Genomic DNA, 21,613 nt, shown 5'->3' on the forward strand with positions numbered 1-21,613 from the left:
TATTAAGGGAAACATATGCGATATCTGTATTTGTCTGTATAGTTTTAATCAAATCTCATTTGAGATTTGGAGGTCAGAAGAGCAGGATTCAATACTAGCCATCAGCATCTGTGGACAGACAGGTGGACACAGGTGAGGACTGAAGAATCAGCTGGAGAGGTGTTACAAGCAACTGTGAGCATCAGCACCTGCACCCCTCAGCATACCAGACAGGTCTGAGGACCACCTGGTTAAGTAACTTATACCTTCAGCAGAAAATGTGCTCTGGCTTCTGGGGGAGCACCAGGAAATCCCCCCATTTCTAGTGTCAACTTTCCTGATTATCATAGCTGATAAAATTAGATTTTAATGGCTATAGTTTAAAATATAACTCCTTGTGTAAAAAGAAAAAAAAAATCTATTGGAATATCCAGAGAAGATTTTCCTTATTTATTTATTTTTATTTATTTATTTATTTTTTTTTTTGAGATGGAGTCTCACACTCTGTCCCCCAGGCTGGAGTGCAGTGGCACCCGATCTCGCTCGGCTCACTGCAAGCTCCACCTCCCGGGTTCATGCCATTCTCCTGCCTCAGCCTCCCGAGTAGCTGGGACTACAGGTGTGCGCCACCACGCCCGGCTAATATTTTGTGTTTTTAGTAGAGACGGGGTTTCACCTCGTTAGCCAGGATAGTCTCGATCTCCTGACCTCGTGATCTGCCCGCCTCGGCCTCCCAAAGTGCTGGGATTACAAGAGTGAGCCACCGCGCCCGGCCTGATTTTCCTTATTTTATGAACCCTGACTGATGTTATAATCCAAACTACTCAAGTGTAACAGGCTGTCCTTAATTAACTCATGAGATAAATGGTCTTGCCTGTGTTGCTGGGGCTGAGGAGAAGAGACTTAAAGTGCAGAGGAGCATCCCTGACTCCTTCTACCAAAACCAAAAAGTGACCTTCAAAATGTGGCTGTTTCCAAGAAATGCTGTCAGCCGATGGAGCTGCAAGAGGAACACCTTGGGCAGCCCATCCTTACATATCTTCTTCCTTGGGTGGTTTATGTTCTGACTTGTAACACTGTGAGAGGGTAACTATTATACTGGAAACAATAATAAGTTGCAGCATCTTCAGGCTGCAAGCTACTGATGGTGAGCGTGAAATCTGTCCCAGATCCACTGCCACTGAACCGAGATGGCACATCAGTGTACAAATTGGATGCATAAGAAATCAGCAGCTTAGGCGCTTTCCCTGGCTTCTGCTGATACCAGGCTAATCCTTTGTGAATGCTTTGACTCGCCCGGCAAGCGATGGTGACTCTGTCTCCTACAGATGCAGACAGGAAGGTTGGAGACTGGGTCAACTGGACGTCACATTTGGCACCTGAGAGGGAAAAATAATAATTATCCACACAATTAGTTACGTTGTAAGAGAATTTCTATGAAGAGCCAGGCAGTACAGAGCACACTGGCTGAGTAAATTCCTAGCGTTCTCCTTCCTTACCTGGCAAACAGAGTAGCAGGAGCCCCAGGAGCTGAGCAGGGGCCCTCATGTCCGTGCTGTGTCCTGACTGAGACTGACTCCTGCAAAGAGTGTGACCAGCGTATTAATAAGTCTTCAGGGCAGGGGGTTGTGCTCTGCAAACATGCAAATCAGCAGGGGATGGGGCAGGCTGAGCACAGCTGCAGGGCAATTATTCAGCAGAGGCCCAATGTTCCCAGGTGTCCCAGGTTGGATAAGAGCTGAACAGATTTGCCTGCAGAGAACGTGTTTCTTGCTGGGGGGCCATTTGGTTACATTTTGTTACCTGTACATATGACGAAGGCCAGACAGGCTTCCTCGTTGCTTGGATTGTGTAATGATCTTCGTGTGATAAATTATCAGCACTACCGTCCAGAGATGGCGTGAAGTAGAAGAGCAATAAAAAACAGTAGATCATGAGTTGTAAGGAAGGACAGTGTTTGTCATTATTAACCAGCCATCTCCAGCTAAGTGACCTGTCCTTCTCCATCTCTGAGCACTGTGCCTTACTACTTCCATCAAGGCCATCCAAGGACAAGGGTTTTCTTCTTCCGTATCTGAGAGCATCAGAGCATCAGCTACCTTCCTGGGTCGGTTTGCTACCACAGATACATGCTGAAGGTTCCCTTAGTGCCTCAGATTATTGCCATGCATTCTATTCCCTGTTAACCCACGCCATTCCCTTCAGAAGTTCAGGTCCTCTGTAGATCAAGTGTTCTTTTTTTTTTTTTTTTTTTTTTTTTTGAGACGGAGTCTGGCTCTGTCGCCCAGGCTGGAGTGCAGTGGCGGGATCTCAGCTCACTGCAAGCTCCGCCTCCCGGGTTCACGCCATTCTCCTGCCTCAGCCTCCCAAGTAGCTGGGACTACAGGCGCCCGCCACCTCGCCCGGCTAGTTTTTTGTATTTTTTAGTAGAGACGGGGTTTCACCGGGTTAGCCAGGATGGTCTCGATCTCCTGACCTCGTGATCCGCCCGTCTCGGCCTCCCAAAGTGCTGGGATTACAGGCTTGAGCCACCACGCCCGGCCCAAGTGTTCATTTATACTCCAATCTACTGTGTTCCTAAACCCACATCGTTTACCATCACCAAATATCTTCGTATTACTAAGAAAATAAATGCACTTCTCAATGGTTGGCTTTAAGACATTGGGGCCCAAGCAGGGTGAGGAGAGAAGCAGGCAGAAAGTGAAGGTAGAAGCCCTGCCTGGGATGTTGGAACTACAGGGGTGGGGGGATGTTTCCCCAAATGGAAGAGAAGGCACTGTTGGGTCAGTGTGTATACCAGAAGGTGGGATGGGCAGTGCATTCACACAGGTAAGAGGTCCCAGTGCAGAAGTCAGAGCCCAGGCGGCATAAGGAGGACACCAACACAGAGGGCACAAAGTAAGGGATGGCCACAGAAATGGTATCAGAACTAGAGCAGGGAGTGTGGATTTGTGTGTGCAGAGCTGTCTGCAAGGAAGGGGTAGGTGACAGTGATGACTAGAGACTGGTTTATAATAGAAAAATTGAATTAGCAAATGCATTAATGATAGGGCCAAGATTTTCGCAGTTAGAAAAAATGTTACAAACAATAGAAGAGGAATATTTTAATAAACTCTTTGGTTTTGGAATAGAATTAGAGATACCAGTGTAAACTCGGGGTTTTTGTAGATATAGACATAAATGTGTATCTATGTGTAAATAGATAGTTAATTTTTCCTAGCCTAGAAAAAATGATACCATGGTCCTAAATAGTACCCATGGTGTTCAGATATTCATTTGAAAATGCCATTTTCCGCTAAAAGGAACCAGTAATTCTTGGAGAAACGTCTATTTCTAGGACTAGGATAGAGAAAATGCAAGATGAGCCTGGACCATCTTGAAACTAACAAACGCTGAAAGAATAATGTAGTCATGGCAAGAGGAAATACAAGCCAATTTGAATGTGACACAAATTGGTCAGATCTGAGAAATTTTAAGTATCAAAATGATGATTAATGATGATAACATATTATAACCCAATGAAGAAAATACAAGCCTATGAGTTCATACCGATATTTCAAAAACAAATGGGGGAGTCGTAAAATATCAAACAACTTCCCAAATTTTTATTAATTACAAAGGGAAAAAGCAGCTGTGCCTCAGAGAGTTCTAGCAGATATCACCTTAATTCAGGTCCAAAACAAACATCATCAGTAACAGGACAAATTAAAATAAGGCACTGCCTGGTAGGATGCAATGAGAAGACCAGAGCATCACTTCTAGACATACCTGCCTGTTGTGAGCTCAGTTGGTATCTCCCAAAATTTACATGTTGAAGTTGTAACCCGTAGTACCTCATAATATGACCATATTTGGAGATACAGTGTTTAAAGAAGTAATTGCATGAAACAAACTCATTTGGTTAAGGCCCAATCCAACATGTCTGGCATCCTTATAAGAAGGGGAAATTGGGACACATACATATGTGAGGGAAAGACCCCGTGATGACACTTGAGAAGACAGCCATCTATAAGCCAAGGAGAGAGGCCTCAGAAGAGAACAATCCTGCTGACAGTTATATCTTAAACTTGTAGCCTTCAGAATTGTGAGAAAATGAATTTCTGAAATTTAAGCCACCCAATCTGTGGTACTTTGCTCTGGCAATTGTAACAAATGAATCTATAGCAAAAGATGCATTGTCTGAACTTAATAATGGGGAAACAAACAAACAAACCCAAATTGTGGGACATCTCACAAAATAACTAGTGCATCGTCTTCAAAAGTTACAAGATCATGAAGTTCAGGAAAGACTGAGGGTCTGTTCCAGACTAAAGAAAACTACAGAGACAAGGGCCGGTAAAGGAGGCACACAATGTGGGACTGGGTCATTTTGCTACAAAAGTCATCAGTGGAACAATTGACAAAACTTGAAACAGACCTGAGGACTACATAGAGTGATGTGTTAATGCTGATTTCCTGATTTCATTATTGTATTGAAATGACACAGGAGAAAGTCATTTGTAGTGACATATAGTGGAGTCTTAGAATGCGCCTATAACACTTCCAACTTACACTCAAATGGTTCCAGTGGGAAATAAGTACTTCATGCTGTCCTTAATTTTCTTATTTATTTATTTATTTATTTATTTATTTATTTATTTATTTATTTATTCAAGACTGAGTCTCACTCTGTTTCCCAGACTGGAGGGCAGTGGTGCGATCTCAGCTCACTACAACCTCCACCTCCTGAGTTCAAGCGATTCTCCTGCCTCAGCCTCATGAGTAGCTGGGATTACAGGCATGTGCCATCACACTCAGCTAACTTTTGTATTTTTAATAGAGACAGGATTTCTCCATGTTGGCCAAGCTGCTCTCGAACTTTTTACCTCAGGTGATCCACCCACCTCAGCCTCCCAAAGTGCTGGGATTACAGGCATGTCACTGCGCCCCCAGCCTGTTCTTACATTTCTTTCAAAGTTTTAAAAATAAAACATCAATTCTTAAGTGCGGGCTAAAGATATTCTTAGTATTTTGGAGTGGCTCTGACCCATCTCTATCATCATTATAAGATCAAGTGATTTACTACAGATACACAAGATGATATCACGTTTGCTCAAAGGATGTGCTACTCACACATACATCACTGTCCAGAGACCAAAAGTCATAAGTCTCTTTAATACCCAGTGAACTAATGAACTGCGCCTCTTTCTTGATTGGGGTCCCCCATATTCTACCTCCTTGGCGTCATTTGGCTTTATATTCTATATCTCATCAGGATAAAATTCTGACTAATGTTGTCAGGTCCAACTACCTCAGCATAAATCATTTCTTCCTCCAACTAAAAAGGATTGCCTCAGAATTGGAGTCTGGATTAGGATAGACCCTGGATCACCTAGGTCACCTAGGATTAATTTTCTCCAATGTAGGATGAAAAGCAACCAAGACCATGTCACCTAGGAAATTACTGTTAGTTGCAGAGAGACCAGGGAGGAAGGGGCTATGGGGATGAGAAAAACACCTGCCCTGCTATTCATGTATCAATGCCAAGGAGTCCCCAAGGCCTGAAGTGGAGGCTGCAAAGAGAACCCGTGTCCACACAACACAGAGTGGGAATGCTGGTGTCTGCACAGCGGTAGTGCTGCCATTTGCGTCTATGATGACTCACGTACCTTCTGTTGTATAGAGAAATGTTACTCAATGCTTTTAGATATCTGTGTTATCAAAATGTATTCTAAAAGTCTCTATTCAAAGCAATATTTTTTCTATGTAGGAGATGAAGATAATATAATTTATGGTGAAAAATAGATGGCAGAATACATGTAAACATATGCAGCTAATTAAAAGATACTGACCAATGTTGCTACCAATTTTGCCAATGTTTTCATTACAAATATATGTATGTGTGTGTTCCATTCTGTCCTTCTGTACTCATTCCAGAATTAGATCATGTGCTGTCTCAGGACTGTAACTAATATTTTAAATGTTAAATTTATTCCTCAAATTAATGGCTTTTAATGACTTAAAAAACCTTTTTAATAATCTTATGAAATAGTGAACTGTCTGCCTAGAAAATGCTGATCTGTGAAATATTGATTTATAATTTTCATGACTCTCCAGGTTCAAGAACAGACCATGCAATTTTTTTTTTTTTTTTTTTTTTTTTTTTTGAGACGGAGTCTTGCTCTGTCACCCAGTCTTGTTCTGGCATGATGTCGGCTCACTGCAAGCTCCGCCTCCTGGGTTCACGCCATTCCCCTGTCTCAGCCTCCCGAGTAGCTGGGACTGCAGGCACCCGCCACCACGCCTGGCTAATTTTTTTGTATTTTTAGTAGAGACGGGGTTTCACCATGTTAGCCAGGATGGTCTCGATCTCCTGACCTCGTGATCCACCCTCCTCGGCCTCCCAAAGTGCTGGGATTACAGGCTTGAGCCACCGCGCCCGGCCTATTTTAATTTTTTGATTTTTATTTAATTTATTTTTTATTTCAATAGGTTTTTGGGGAACAGGTGGTTTTTGGTTACATGAATAAGTTCTTTATGGTGATTTAAGAATAGACCATTTAAAATAATGATCTTTTTTGTTTTCTGTGAATTTCACTTGTAGGGTGAAATATAAAACGATGATATTTTCCGTTTTATTACCAGATTATACTGGTTAAGACTATAGGATCATTTGACAAATTTTTAGTTCCAGTGAGCAAAAATCTCAACTTACACTGTGTTAAATAGTAAATGGAATGCTGATACTTGTATTAGTCCTTTTTGTGGTGCTATAAGGAACACTGAGGCTGGGTAATTTATAAAGAGGTTTATTTGGCTCATGGCTCTGCAGTCTGTACAAGAAGCACAGCACCAACATCTCCTTCTGGTGAGACTTCAGTTAGCTTTTGCTCTGGCAGAAGACAAGGGCAGAAATCATCACATAGCGAGAGAGGGAGCAAAATAGAGAGAGGAGGCTCCAGCCTCTTTTAAACAATCCATTCTCCAGGGAACTAACTAGGCAGAACTCACTCAATACCAGAGTGTGCCAAGCCATTTATGAGGGATTCGCCCCCTTGACCCAAACACTTCCCACTAGGTCCCACCTCCAACACTGGGGATCCTGGTTCATCATGAGATTTGATGGGAAACAAATCCAAGCTGAATCAATACTCAAGTTAACATAAAGTCCAGAGAAGAAGTTTTCAGAGAAAACTTTATCCAATTGACTCATTTTTGTCACTACAATCTAATTTATTCTTACCTCTCCGTGGGCGGCAAGCCACCCAGGTGCCGAGGCAAGAGATGGAGGGCACGAGCGGTTCCAGTATAATAAAAGATATAAAATAAGAATAGTTATACTAGATATAGATAAGAGATATGATTATATATGAATGTCATTAATCATTAGTTTGTAGCAATTACTGTTTATTCCAGTATTATAATAATCCTTGCTCTACAATCATAACCGAGGAAAAACCAGGCCATACAGAGATAGGAGCTGCAGGAACATAGTGAGAAGTGACCAGAAGACAACAGTGTGAGCCTTCTGTTATGCCTGGGCAGGGCCACCAGAGGGCTCCTTGGTCTGGCGGTAACGCCAGCATCTGGGAAAACGACTGTTGCCAAGCAGACTGTGGTCTAGCAGTAGCATCAGTGTCAAGGAAAAGCACCCTCTACTTAGCAGACCAGGAAAGGGAGTCTCCCTTTCCCCGGAGGAGTTCAGAGAAGACTCTACTCCTCCACCTCTTAGTGGAGGGCCTGACATCAGTCAGCCCTGCCTGCAGTTATCCGGAAGCCTAATGGTCTCATCTGTGATGCTGTGCTTCAGTGGTCACGCTCCTAGTCCGCCTTCATGTTCCATCCTGTACACCTGGCTCTGCCTTTTAGATAACAGTAGCAAATTAGTGAAAGTACTAAACGTCTCTGATATGCAGAAATAATGGCGTAAGCTGTCTCTCTCCTCTCTTTCTCTCTGCCTCGGCTGCCAGGCAGGGAAGGGCCCCCTGTCCAGTGGACATGTGACCCACATGACCTTATCTATCATTGGAGATGGCTCACACTCCTTACCCTGCCCCTTTGTCTTGTATCCAATAAATATCAGCGCAGCCTGGCATTCGGGGCCGCTACGAGTCTCCGCATCTTGGTGGTAGTAGTCCCCAAGGCCCAGCTGTCTTTTCTTTTATCTCTTTGTCTTGTGTCTTTATTCCTACAATCTCTTGTCTCCACACACGGGGAGAAAAACCCACTGACCCTGTGGGGCTGGACCCTACACCTCTCCACTGTGCTTTCCATTGTGCCAGTTCCATATTAAGGGGCTTTAGAATTGACGCTAAGAAATCCTGGTGTTTTATACTCTTTGCTCATATATGGTGTTCATTCTTATAACTCCAGCAGTAATTCTGAGATTAAGCCCAACTGGGCAATACATCCTTGGAGCTGGGTTGGGATATACATTTCCAAAACAAAACAGTCTGTTAAATAGTAATTGAGATCTATGGAAGAAGAAAATAGCTGCTTTAGATGAAAGAATACAAATGTTCACTCTCCCATCTGTGAACATAACTCAGAGTTAAAGAATGTAAGTGGAAAGATAAGCTGGAATTTCAAGGAGGAGTCATTATAGATCTGAGGGACATAAAGAAAGATGGCTCCTTCCTCTCTTTTGCCTAGAAAAAAAATCATGTTTAAAGAAGAAAATAGAGGAGAGTAAAGAGGAAGAAAGTGATCTTCACTACAAATAAATACTAAACATAGGAAAAGACGCTCTGCTAAAACTGGGTCCAGTTCATTCTTACATATGGTGTCAGAGCACTGTGTTAGGAGGTTTCACATAGCAGGGATATGATGCGTTGAAAGACCACTATCTTTGAACATAAGATGATTTCGTTATCTGGCAATGAATAAGACTACAATTGGCTGTATTTTTCAGAAAATGTAAGTGTTCAACTTCCTTAATATATTCCCCTTTCCTCTCACTGTCCAGGCTGAGGAATGAACAGTAATAATGAACAGTAATAATACACTAAGTGGACCTGGGTGCCCAGTGCCCCACCTGCCCTGAGTAATAGAATCTCCAGGGGAGGAGCTCAGGGGGAGCAGGGATGGAGCGGCAGTGAAATGTTATCTGTTTGTTTACTACCTGTCCCTCCCATTAAAATGAAAACTCTATGAGGGCAAGGCTTCTTTTGTATTTGTTCAAAATGCACTCTGCCTAGGAGAGTTCAAGATGTTGATACTGTTATTTGTATACTATTGTATACAAATAATGATCCTGTTATCTGTGTAGTTCTACAAATGTTTTTTATTTGGGTTTTGGAATAAATGAAGAATTGCTCTACCAGAGCTTAAAAGCTGAAGCAATTTCACCTACCACCCCCAGGAGGAGCTGTGACACCTTAGGTCTGCTAGTGACAGAAGGACTTGGGAGGTCTTGACTTGTTATTTGAGAACCTGGTAGACCTAAAAGCAGTGGCAAGGGCGATTCCTAAGTCTGTGGTGACTCATTTTCTGAGATATTGTTTATGCTGAGGGAAATATCAGAAATCTGGTCTGGATTTATTGAAATGCCTATGAGATGTCCAGGAGAAACTTAAAATACGTATTCAAAATTCAAAAGAGAGTCTGAGATAGATAAATTTGAGCACTTTATTCCATTTAGTGGTACAAATATATTTCACATACTGACATCAAATTTATGTTTCAATTGTGTGTTGAAATTATATGCTCATAAACACAGGGTCTATTATAAAAGTTATTTATGCATCCAAGTTGACTGCTGTTGATTTGAAAGAGTGTAGATGATGTAAAAAAATTTACATTAAGAAACTTTGTTAAACTTTATCAAAAATTTTAGTTTTAATTTAACTCCTAAGCCTTGTAGGCATACAATCACATTTCTGGAGTAATGGTATTTTTTTTTTCTCCTCTTTCCATCGTTTGTCTTCACAGAGGCAATTTTGCTCTCAACGCTCTCTGAAACTTTGCATAGGCTCCTCAGGCACCAAGCTGTATTAATAAGGTTCCCTGGAGTTGGACCCAAGTACATTAGGCAGTGAATGGCAGCAAGATGATGCCACAGCGCCAAGATTACCTAGCAATATCTTAGAACTCAAATATGAGTTTGAAACAGTTCCTGAAGCCACAGATAAGTGAAAAAACTCCTAGCAGACAGTAAGGGAATCAGGCTTCCATATCTATGATGCTTCTATCCTCAACTTGCCTGACACCAAGTTCTCAAAAACTAGAACTACCATACGATCCAGCAATGCCATTACTGGATATGCATCCAAAGGAAATAAAATCAATATGTCAAAGAGCTATCTGCACTTCCATGTTTTTTGCAGCACTATACACAATAGCCAAGATATGGAATCAATCTGTGTCCATCAACAGATAAATGGATAGAGAAAATGTGGTATATCTGCACAATGGAATAGCATTCAACCATAAAAAGAAGGAAATTCTGTCATTTATGACAACATGGATGACCTTTGAGGACATTATGTCAAGTGAAATAAGCCAGATGAAGAGAGACAACCACCTCATGATCTCATTCGTATACGGGATCTTAAACAGTTGATCTCATAGAAATAGAGCATTATGGTGGTTACCAGGGCCTGGGGTGGTTAGGGGAGAGGAGATATACTGGGGAGATGTTGGTCAAAGATACATAATTAGTTAAATAGGAGAAACAAATTCAAGAGATCTATGATACACCAAAGTAACTATGACTAGTGAGCATTTTATTCTTGAAAAATGCTGAATGGATGTTACATGTTCTCACTGCAAAAATAAGAATTATGTGAAGTAAAGCATATGTTAGTTAGCTAGAATTAGCCATTCCACAATGTATATAAACTTCAAAATATCATATTGTACATGATAAATGCATACAGCTTTATCTGCCAATTGAAAATAAATACATTTGAAAAAAATGGCAACAACATTACTTAATACTTTTTCTAACTCCAATTATAATAATCTGTATTCTCCAAATGTTTTTATGATCAAGAAACTAAGAATGGTAATATTCATTTAAAAACTTTGGGATGCAGTTAAAACAATACTCAGAGGAAAACTTCCAACTTTAAATGATTATATTGGATGAAAAGAATTGTTTAAAATTGACAATTTTCTGGGGTTCCCCTTACTTCCACTGCTTTCCTTGTTTGATGGCTATTAAATACTACTTAGTACTCATTAAAGATTGTAGAGTCAGGTGTAGTTTTGGGTAGACCTCAAAGTCTCATTAGAAGCCACAGGGTTTGAACACATACACATGAAAGTTCTCTAGGTGGGGACTATAGGGAAACAACAGCAAGGAAGCTGATAGGCTGGGAATGATAAGATCAAAACATAGAGATTAGTTTAATGTTATCATTGTTTTCTCACCAGACACAACAAAACTTCATTTAGACAACAAATAATTAAATAACCTAACTGTTATTTAATCCTTATTGATTAGAGTGGGGTGGTACACAGATTATTGCCTCCTTGAGTATTCTGAATTCCAAAATTTAAGGTAATGTCTTTGTTCTTTACATACTCCTTCCGTGTAAGATGTTAGGTGAAAGTTGGCCAGTAGTGCAATGGGGTTAAGCGGAAAAGTCACCTGATAATAGTTTATGCCAAGGATATAAGAGGAAATCCTTTAACCTTGGTATTATGTAGTTGAATAATATCAAAGAAGAATGGAGATGTTTAAGAAGAGAGAGAAAGAGAGAGAGAAATAAGTAAGAGAGAACTCAGTTCTACTAAAAGTAGAACTACTGCTTGATCCAGCAGTCCCACAATTGAGTATCTACCCAAAGGAAAAGAAGTAATTATATGAAAAAAATTCTTGCACATGCATGTTTATAGCAGCACAATTTGCAAATACAAAAATATGGAAACAACCCAAATGCCCATTAACCAATAAGTGGATAAAGAAATTGTGATATATATATAAAATTACAATTTATATATATATATTTATATATTTAAATATATTAAATAATATATACAAATATTTATATATTTTTATATATAAATATATTTTGTATTTTTTATTTCCATAGGTGTTTGGGGAACAGGTGGTGCTTGTTTACATGAATAAGTTCTTTAGTGGTGATTTGTGAGATTTTGTTGCACCCATCACCCAAGCAGTACACACTTAACCCAATTTGTATTCTTTTATCCATCACCCTCTACCCACCTTTTCCCCCAAGTCCCCAAAGTCCATTGTACCATTCTTACGCTTTTGCATCCTCATGGCTTAGCTCTCACTTATGAGTGAGAACATACAATGTTTGGTTTTCCATTCCTGAGTTACTTCACTTAGAATTATGGTCTCCAATCCCATCCAGGTTCCTGCGAATGCCATTATTTTGTTCCTTTTTATGGCTGAATAGTATTCCGTGGTATGTGTGTGTATATATGTGTGTGTGTGTGTGTGTGTATATATATATATATAATGTTCTCACTTATAAGTGGGAGCTAAACATAGAGTTCATATGAACACAAAGAAGGCAACAACAGACACTATAGTCTGCTTGAGAGTGGAGGGTGAAGAGTGAGGATCAAACAACCAGTTATCAGGTATTATGCTCATTAAAATGGTGACAAAATAATCTGTACACCAAACCCCTGTGAAATGCAGTTGACCTGTGTAATAAATCTGTACATGTACACCTGAACCCAAATTAAAGTTAAAAAAGAAAATACAAAATTCAAATTTTAATGTCCTTGAGAGAATTTTATTGGCATTCAAAATGGTAATTTTTATATTTTAACTTTTATTTTAAGTTCAGGTTACAAGTGCAGGTTTGGTATACAGGTAAGCTTGTGTCATGGGGGTTTTTTGTACAGATTATTTCATCACCCAGGTATTAAGCCTAGTACCCATTAGTTATTTTTCCTGATTCTCTCCCTCCTACAACCCTCCGAAAGGCCCCAGTGTGTATTGTTCCCCTCTATGTGTGCATGTGTTCTCATGATTTAACTCCCACTTACAAGTGAGAACATGCAGTATTTGGTTTTCTGTTTCTGTGTTAGTTTGCTAAAGATAATGGCCTCCAGTTCCATCCATGTTACTGCAAAGGATATGATCTCATTCTTTTTATGGTTGCATAGTATTCCATGGTATATATGTACGACATTTTCTTTATTTAGTTTATCATTGATGGGCATTTAGATTGATTCCATCTCTTTGCTATTGTGAATAGTGCTTCAACGAACATAATGCATGTATGTGTCTTTATGATAGAATGGTTTATATTCCTTTGGGTATATATCCAGTAATAGGATTGCTGGGTCAGGTGGTATTTCTGTCTTTGGGTCTTGAACAAACACTTTCACTTTGCTTTTTTTGTTGTTTGGTTTTTGTTTGTTTGTTTGTTTGTTTTTTCTTCAAATTTTATTCTAAGTTCAAAGGTGCATTTGCAGGATATGCAGGTTTGTTACATATGTACATGTGTGCCATGGTCATTTGATGCACAGATCATCCCATCACCTAGGTATTAAGGCCAGCATCCATTAGCTATCCTTCCTGATGCTTTCCCTCCAGCCACATTCCCCCTCCAACAGGCCCTAGGGTGTGTTGTTCCCCTTCATGTGTTCTCACCATTCAGCTCCCACTTATAAGAGAGAACATGTGGTGTTAGCTTATCTGTTCCTGCATTACTTTGCTGAGGATAATGGTTTCCAACTCCATCCATGTCACCGCAAAGAACATGATCTCGTTCCTTCTTATGGCTGCATAGTATTCCATGGTGTATATGTACCACATTTTCTTTATCCAGTCTATCGTTGATGTCCATTTAGGTTGATTCCATGTCTTCGCTATTGTGAGTGGTGCTGCAATGAACATACATGTGAGTGTATCTTTATAATAGATACTATAAAGATACATGTATGTGTATCTATTATAGTGTCCGTTCATGTCCTTTGCCCAGTTTTTAATGTGGTTGTTTGTCTTATTCTTGTACATTTGTTTAAGTTCCTTGTAGATGCTGGATATTAGATCTTTGTCAGATGGATAGATGGCAAAAATTTTCTCCCATTTGGTAGGTTTTATGTTCATTCTGATGATAGTTTATTTTGCTGTGCAGGAGCTCTTTAGTTTAATTAGATCTCATTTGTCAATTTTTACCTTTGTTGCACTGCTTTTGACATTTTCATTATGAAACCTTTGCCCACGCCTGTGTCCTGAATTGTATTGCCTAGATTTTCTTCTAGGTTTTTATAGTTTTGGGCTTTACATTTAAGTCTTTCATCCATCTTGAGTTAATTTTTCTATATGGTATAAGGAAGGGGTCCAGTCTTAATATTCTGCATACGGCTAGCCAGTTTTCAAAGCACCATTTATTTATTCATTTATTTATTTTGAGATGGAGTCTGGCTCTGTTGCCCAGGCTGGAGTGCAGTGGCGCAATCTCGGCTCACTGCAACCTTCGCCTCTGGGGTTCAAGTGATTCTCCTGCCTCAGCCTCCCAAGTAGCTGGGACTACAGGCAAATGCCACCATGCCCAGGTAATTTTTATATTTTTAGTAGAGACGGGGTTTTCTCATGTTGACCAAGCTGGTCTTGAACTCCTGACCTCAGGTGATCCACCTGCCTTGGCCTCCCAAAGTGCTGGGATTACAGGCATGAGCCACCACGCCTGGCCTGCAGCATCGTTTATTAAATAGGGAGTCCTTTTCCCATTGCTAGTTTTTGTCAGGTTTGTTGTAGGTGTGCAGTCTTACTTCCGAGTTCTCTATTCTGTTCCATTGGTCTATCTGTTTATTCTTGTCCAGTAGCATACTGTTTTGGTTACTGTAGCTTTGTGATATAGTCTGAAGTCAGGTAGCATGTTGCCTCCAGCTTTCTTCTTTTAAGCAAACACTTTTGAAAAGAAGACATACATGCAGCCAACAATCATCTGAGAAAAAGCTCAGAATCATTGATCATTAGAGAAATGCAAACCAAAACCAAGATAAGATACCATCTAATACCAGTTAGAATGGCTACTATGAAAAGTCAAAAAATAACAGATGCTGGTGAGGTTGTGGAGGAAAAGGAATGGGTATACACTGTTGGTTGGAGTGTAAATTAGTTCAGCCATTGTGGAAGACATTGTGGCAATAATATATTTTAATTATAAAATTAGGTAAATAGTAGAGAAAATAAATTTCAAGATACAATAACAAGAGTGGTTATATGTCTAAATGAAGATACGTCAAACCACTCCATTTTAACATCTATACATATAAATTACTTATTTATGAGACATTAATATAAAAAATAAATATATAAAATTACATAAAATATTTTAAGTTACTATATGTCTATCTCAGAATTGGAGGGACTATTTGAGTAAGACTGGAAAATAAGAAATTTTCAAAGTAACAAAGAACAAATATCGAAAGAAAGACAAAAAAAGAAACCTAAAATAAGCTTTGAATATAGAAGTTCTAAAGTCATTGTCAAAGATGAAGAATATGTTGAAAAGACACTTATGAAAAAATGTGTATATATGAGAAAAAAATGGGAAAAATATAATAATCAAATATACTTCACAAAAGGATAAGGAAAGCAAATTTCAATTAAAACAATCCATAAAAGAAGAAAATAATGAATTAGACTTCATCAGAATTAAAAACTTTGATATTCAAAAGGCCATCTTAAGTGGATATAATTCAAAGAACAGACTGAGAGGCAATATGTGCAAACCATGTAACCAACAAAGGGCTTGTACCTAGAATGTATAGTGAACCCTCAAAACTTAACGTTAATTTTTAAAATCCAATTAAAAAATAGGTAAAAGACATGTACAGACAATTCACTGAAGAAGATATACCGAGAATAAATAAGTACATGAAAAAATATTCGTCATTAGACATTAGAATAATGCATATTGGAACCAAATGCATTTATCAGAATGGCTGCAATAAAAACTAATGAAATGTTAAATGCTGGCGAGGATGCAGGAAACCACTTATACAATGCTGATGATAATCTAAAATGATATAGTAACTGTGGAAATAGTCACAGTTCTTTTAAAATTGATAATGGACTTGCTATACAACTAAAACTTTTGAACATTTATCTCAGAGAAATGAAAACTTATTTTCATGAAGAAACTTGTACACAAACATTCAAAGATGCTTTATTCGTAATAGCCAAACACAGGAAACCACCCAAATGTCCTTCAATGTATAAATAGTTAAATAAACTGAGATAATCCATACCATGGATACTACTCATCATCAAAAAGCAATGAACTATTGATACATTCAACTGGGATGAACCTCAAGGAAGTTAGGCTGAATGAAATAAGCCAATCTCAAAATGATACCTATTACTTGATGCCTTTTGTGTAGTGGTTGCCAGGAGTTAGTGATGGGGAAGAGAAAGTGAGTGTGGCTATACAGGGTAATACCAGGGAGTCTTGCGCTGATGGTTCAGTTGAATATCTTGATTATGGTGGTGGTTAGGTAAGGCTATATATATGAAAAGTTGTATAAAGCTACACACAATTACACACACACAAACACAGAGATAAGTGCATGTGTAACTTGTGGAAACTGAACAAGCATTATGGATTATACAAATGTCAGTTTCCTTGTTTCGGTTCTGTATTGTACTATAGTTATGCAAGATGTCAACATTAGGGGAAGCTGAGTCAGAAATATATGAGACTTCCATTTGCAGTTCTTTGCAACTTCCTGTGGATCTATAAGTATTGGGAAATAATTTTTCAATCGGGTTTTATTATTGGAAAACCCTAAACAAGTAAGTCGCCATTTCTCTCAAATGTTTGGCAAATGTGCTAAAGCTTTATGACTCCCTCCTTTATGACTCTCACCAAGTTATCTTGGTGAGACTATGAATTGCTACAGACATTTGTAAAGCAATCTGCAATTATTAATAGAGGAAATGTAAAATATGTATGCTTGTTGATGTAATACCACTTTCGGGAAAATAACTTATAAAACTTTATCATTTCATGGAAGTATCCTCACTGCCCACGAATAAGAGATGCCTGAATAAATTGTGGTATTTCCATATTCTGAAAAAGTATACAGCTACTGAAAAGGGTTCCTTTCATACCATTGACCTAAAACTATACTTCAACATTAAGTATAAAAATCAGGATTCCAGAAATAGTACATGATCCAATGTTTGACAGCCTACAATTATAAAACTAGAACTAGGGTACACATGACATAATACAGTTTGTTTTCAAATATTAAATATGATATATACTTGTTGGTTTTACTATAAATATTCTTATTAAGTTAGTCACAGGGAGTTGATTAAACCAAAAATCATGAAATAACTATGCAAGGAAGAAGCCAAAATAGAAAGTCTTAGGTGTTGGGTTTATGTCTAGGCTGGAGTTTCAGAAAGCAAAATCCCTATCTCTGGATTGAGAAAATCTATATTTAACAGCTAAAGCCTAAAATTTACAATAAATCTCTTGAGAAATATCTGTGTAAGTGTATTATTTAGAAATGTGAAATGCAACATCAAAAGCAACATTAAAATAACATAAAGTTGCTATAAGACAAAGTGGAATCCAGAGGCTGAGCTAAACTCCTAGAAGCCAATAACAAAAGCCAAAAGAAAAATGGGTAAATATTTTGAACAGGTAGTTTTTCTTGTAAGGGTCATACTGAAACAACAGATATCACCAGGAAACTAGAGAAATTTATTGTGATATATTTACACAATAGAATACTGCACAGTAAAGGAAATAAATTATCTGGTGTTATGCAAAGAATTTTAATAAATCATTCATGCACAACATTATGCAAAAAAGACAGAAAGCAAAGAATATACTTTGAGTGGTCCCATTAGTACAAAGTTGAATACACAGCAAAAGCAAACAGAATGTTACACTGGGTACAGAGGGAGGCAGTTGAGATTGCGAGGTAGTTCCAGGACTGAGCTTCCTCAATGCTGGCCGTGACACCAGTTCATCACCTGCATGGTGGTCACATGAGAACTCACATTGTAAGAATTCATTGCACTTTACATTTCTGTTTATGTATTTTCTCTGTGTAATAATTCCAAAAAATAAATTATTACAAAAAGAGCAATGAAAAGCAACATAAATCTCTTAGCCTTGTTTTGGTTTTCTCTTAGGAAATCAATAAATATCAAAATGATTACACTTTTTTTACCATTGAATTGTATTTAGAAACAATTTAGAATACAATGGTCAAAAATATACAGTTTGAACTGTAATGCACACAGAAAGAACAAACCTCGAGTCTGAATTGAAGAATCTCATTGAGGGCTGTTTGTTAAGTGTAATAATGAGAGAATAATCTCACCAAGGTAAATTGTCTCTAAATTCAATTGGTAATTAAAAGAGCATCCTACAAAGCATAGTGGGAAATGGGGCATCAGAACAGGACAGTTACAAATATGCAAAATCAAAATGAAATGAGAATTTTCAACAGTAAAACTGGATGATGGGGGAAAAACTCAATTAATGCTTTTGAGATCCCAAGAAATTTATTTTTGTAATTTCAAAATATTCAAGATACATACAAATAGGATAATAGAATAAAGAAATTTTAGGTTTCAAATATTTCACTTTTCAAGTCCCAATTTTTAGGAAACTACTAAATAATATAGTCCACCAGAAGGTCATATAACAGAAAATAAATTTAGCACAAAATAAATAATGCTGCTATAGTGATATCCCACAATAATAGTGCAAAATGTCTAGAGTAAGGCAGCCAGGTTGCACAAGGAGAAGACAGAGCTCACAAAAGATGTCTCCAAAAATATCACAATAATTATATAGTTACACACCATTTGTGAATATACAGGACTTACTATTTTGTTAGAGTTAATGTATGGATAAATTATTATTAGATATAAAGAAAAATAATGACAGAACATAAAAGTTATACAATAGAGAAAATGTAATCAGATCAGGCATTATAGCTCACACCTGTAATCTCAACATTTTGGGATGCTGAGGTGGGTGGATCATTTGTGGTCAGGAGTTCGAGACCAGCCTGGCCAACATGGTGAAACTCCTTCTCTACTAAAAACACAAAAATTAGCCAGATGTGATGGTGGGCACCTGTAATCCCAGCTACTCAGGAGGTTGAGGCAGGAGAATCACTTGAATCCGTGAGCTAAGATCATGCCACTGCACCTCAGTCTGGGTGATAGTATGAGACTTCATCTAAAACAAACAAATATATATATATATATATGTATATATATATATATATATCATAATATGCTGAATTGTTACCTTTGGATAGTATTGATAATGATGCTGATGATGATGATTTAAATTCAACATACTCTGTTCCCTGGGACATGGCCCTAAAGGCAGATCATGTGACCACCCCCTACCCAGGCAGACAGCACTGGCTTGGGCTTACAGTACAGCGACTTTGCCTTCACCTGAGCTCTGTGGGTGGGCACATCTCTGTGTTCCCCCTAGAACTTCCCATACAGAAGATCATGAGACCACCCCCACCCCTGCTGCTCCTAGTCAAACAAGACTCACTGGCTGGGTCTTCTAATCCATCCCACTATGCACTCTACAAATAGCCCCAGCTTCACATTCACCTAGCAGCAGCCCAAATGGCATATGTGCAAACCCCTGCCCTCATTATTCCTAGCTAGGAAAGGTTTACTGGCTTGGGCTTCAAGCACAGTAACTCTGCCCCTACCTAAACACTGCAGTGGGTCATAGCTCTGTATTCCTCTAAGGCAAAACTCCCAGAGGTAACAGACAATGCTTGGAACCTTTCAGTACCCCCAACAGTGAAGTTCAGCATTACTTGGGTAGGAGGGATGGGCAAATATCCCATATGGCCCATGGATAACAGTCTCCACTGAAACCACTCCCATAGAGTTGCAAAACAGGCATTCCCAATGGCTCTCAACCATGTTGCTATCCAGAGAAAGACTACAGTGTGCATCTGAACTAGGAGTCACAGGACAAGGAACAGAGATGTGATAGGGAAAACAGATTGCATTCTTGCCTATCTATGATGGGAGCCAATGTAACCCCCAAATTCCCCCTGCAGAGACCTCTGGGCACTTCACCAGGAGCTCCTCCCAGCCACCTTCGTCAGGGTTCCACAAATCCCTTAAAGCAACTACACAATAGAAACCTCAAAGCAACCAGCTAACAGCTTCAAGATAGGATCAAAACCTCACATATCAATATTAACTATGAATTGTCTTAATGCCCCCACTTAAAAGGAATATAGTGGCAAGTTGAATAAAAAAAAAGACTCATCCCTCCAATGTTATCAAGAGACTCATTTCACGTGTAACAACACCCATAGACTCAAGATAAAGGGTTGGAGAAAGATCTACTGTGCAAACAAAACAAAAAACAGCAGGGGTCATTATTTTTATATCAGATAAAACAGACCTTAAGCCAACACCAGTAAAAAAAAGGACAAAAAAAGGTACTACATAATTATAAAGGATTCAATCCAACAAGATGACTTTACTACCCTAAATATATACACAGCAAGCATTGGAGCACCCAGATTCAAAAAGCAAGTAGTTCTAGACCTATGAAAAGATGGATAGCCACACAATAATAGTGTGGGACTTCAATACTCAAATGACAGTGTTAGACAGATTGTCGAGGAAGAAAACTAACAAAGAAATTCTGAACTTAAATTTGACTCCTGACCAATATAACTTAATAAACATCTACAGAATACTCCAACCGTTAACCACAGAACATACATTCTTCTCATGTGCACATTGAACATACTCTAAGATTGACCAGATGGAATATGGAATAAAGATGGAAATCAATACCAAGATTTCTTGTGTATTGTGAGGTTTTGACCACACAATTACATGGAAATTAAGCAACTTGCTCCTGAATTACTTGTGCATAAACAATGAAATTACAGCATAAATTTAAAAATTATTTTAAATAAATAAAGAAGAGAAACAACATACCCAGATCTCTGGGATGCAGCTAAAGCGGTGTTAAGAGGAAAGTTCATAGCACTAAATGCCTACATCGAGAAGTTAGAAAGATCTCAAGTAAACCCTCTAACATCAGACCTGGAGGAATTTGAAAAACAGAACAAACTAATCCAAAGCTATCAGAAAAAAAAGATATAACTTAAATCAGAGCAGAACTAAACAAAATTGAGACCCAAAAATCAGTACTAAGCATCAGTGAAATCAAAAGCTGGTTATTTGAAAGGATAAACAAGATCAATAGACTTCTAGCTAGATTAACAAAAGAAAAAAAAGAAAGAAAAAAGATCCATATAAGCACAACCATAAGTGACAAAAGTGACGTTAATACTGATTCCACATAAATATAAAAGATCCTCAGAGATTTTATGAACACCTCTATGCACAAAAAAACCTAGAAAATCTAGAAGAAATGAATAAATTCCTGGAAACACACAACCTCCCAAGACTAATTCAAGAAGAAATTGAAACCCTAAACAGACCAATATTGAGTTCTGAAATGGAATTGACAGTAAATTACCAGCCAAAAAGAACCCTAAGCCACATTAATTCACAATCAAATTCTACCAGACATTAAAGGAAGAGCTGGTAACAATCCTACTGAAACTATTCCAAAAAATTGAGGAGGAGGGACTCGGACACATTTAAAGGAGGTTATTTTTCTATAGCGTATACACTAATATTAGTGTTTAAAGGAAGTGGCCACAAAACCCCAGG

At 38.5% G+C, this 21,613-nt stretch overlaps 1 protein-coding gene across 20 annotated transcripts in view; it reads left to right on the forward strand.

Annotated features, from left to right (window-relative positions):
* Positions 1 to 21,613, forward strand: part of LOC102116898 (immunoglobulin kappa variable 2-30) — a 970,872-nt gene that overhangs the window by 891,337 nt on the left and 57,922 nt on the right. The gene's annotated exons all lie outside the window — the stretch shown is intronic.

This window comes from Macaca fascicularis, chromosome 13 (genome assembly GCF_037993035.2).
Source record: "Macaca fascicularis isolate 582-1 chromosome 13, T2T-MFA8v1.1".
NCBI lineage: Eukaryota > Metazoa > Chordata > Mammalia > Primates > Cercopithecidae > Macaca > Macaca fascicularis.